This window comes from Lipotes vexillifer, unplaced genomic scaffold, assembly GCF_000442215.2.
Source record: "Lipotes vexillifer unplaced genomic scaffold, Lipotes_vexillifer_v1.1 scaffold1139, whole genome shotgun sequence".
In the NCBI taxonomy this organism is placed as follows: domain Eukaryota; kingdom Metazoa; phylum Chordata; class Mammalia; order Artiodactyla; family Lipotidae; genus Lipotes; species Lipotes vexillifer.
Window position 1 is genome coordinate 3,123,048 of NW_006798273.1, and position 1,507 is coordinate 3,124,554.

At 45.1% G+C, this 1,507-nt stretch overlaps 1 protein-coding gene across 1 annotated transcript in view; it reads right to left on the reverse strand.

The window, feature by feature from the left end:
• Nucleotides 1-1,507, reverse strand: part of ZC3H8 (zinc finger CCCH-type containing 8) — a 35,124-nt gene that overhangs the window by 32,644 nt on the left and 973 nt on the right. The gene's annotated exons all lie outside the window — the stretch shown is intronic.

The following is a 1,507-nucleotide window of genomic DNA, read 5'->3' on the forward strand; positions in this document are numbered from 1 at the left end:
ATTAAAAACAGAGGAATGTCAGGGAAAAGAGTATTTCAGGTAGACTGCAGGGCGCCTCCCGAGGTCAGGAAAGAACTAAACTTATATTCAAGTGGGAAGATGAAAAAGAAAAGTTGTTGTCAGGGTCATTAGGCCTGAGAAGCTGAACATGCATAGATACCATCTGAGATGACTACTTGAGGTTATTCCAGCAAAACTAAAAATAACCTAAGAAAGATGAAGATGGGAAATAAAAGAAACAAAGAAGCCAATAAAATGTACAGGTAAATCTAAATAATGGTTGATGCTATAGACACAGAAGTCTGAAGACAACTGTGTCTCAGCAAGTAGTGATCAAGAGATAAAAGCTTAAGATCTGAGTTGCACACCAGATAAAGGCAAGGACTAGGCAATGTGTATGTTCTCAAAAGAACATGTTGCGAGTGGAAAGGCACTGCTAGCACTGGAATGTGAAGAGTGGTTTTGTGCTTCTTTCAAAGTTACGGGAGGAGCTCAGGCTTCACAGTCTCATCCAATCCAACAGTTTACTACGCCGATCTGTCCCTAGTCAGAGCTTCAGTCACGTCCATCAGATGAGAGACCAAGGTGTGCACCTTCTACAGAGGCCATCGTTACAAGAGCCAATAAACCAAATGCTGTGGAGTTTCACTGTTCTAGTTTTCAGTAATGAATCATCTTACGGAGTAGGAAGCAACCTCTCCTTAGGCAGAGCGATAATGACCACAGCAGCAATAACAGCAGCAGCTGACTCTTGCATTACGCTTACTCTGTGCCAGGTGCTGTTCCATGCACATTACACACATCACAACAGCCTGTGACATATATACTATGGTTTAAAAGCCCATTTTACAGATAAGAAAACGGAATACGGAAGGCTTATGTAACCTGCCTCAAATCTAGCAAATGGTGGAGCTGAGATTTGAGTCCAGGCAGGCAGAGCCAACTTCCTATTCAAATTACGCACCTGGATATCTACTAGACAAAATTTTAATATATCCAAAACTGAACTTTATTTCTTTTTTTTGGCCGCGCTGCATGGCTTGCGGGATCTTAGTTCCCAGACCAGGGACTGAACCTGCGCCACGGCAGTGAAAGCACCGAGTCCTAACCACTGGACCGCCAGGGAACTCCCCAAAACTGAACTCTTGATCTGATCCTCCTGCAATCTCAAACAGCAACTCCAACCTTCTAATGATACAGATCAAACACCTTGAAGTTGACCTTAACTCCTCTCTCAGACTGCCCATCCAATCTGTGAGGAAATAGTTTATCTTCCAAATATATCCTTACCTGACCACTTCTTGTTGCTAAAACTACGACCCACGCTACTCTGGCCCCCCCCTCCGTTCTACTCTCCACATAACGAGATGGTCCTGCTAATATGTCACTCTCCGCTAAAAACCCTCAAAGACCTCTCACCTCCCTCAGGGTAGGAGCCAGAGTCCTTACTACGGCACCTACAAGTCCCTACACAAGCTGCCTCCCCCTCCGCCCCCCCCCCCCTCCC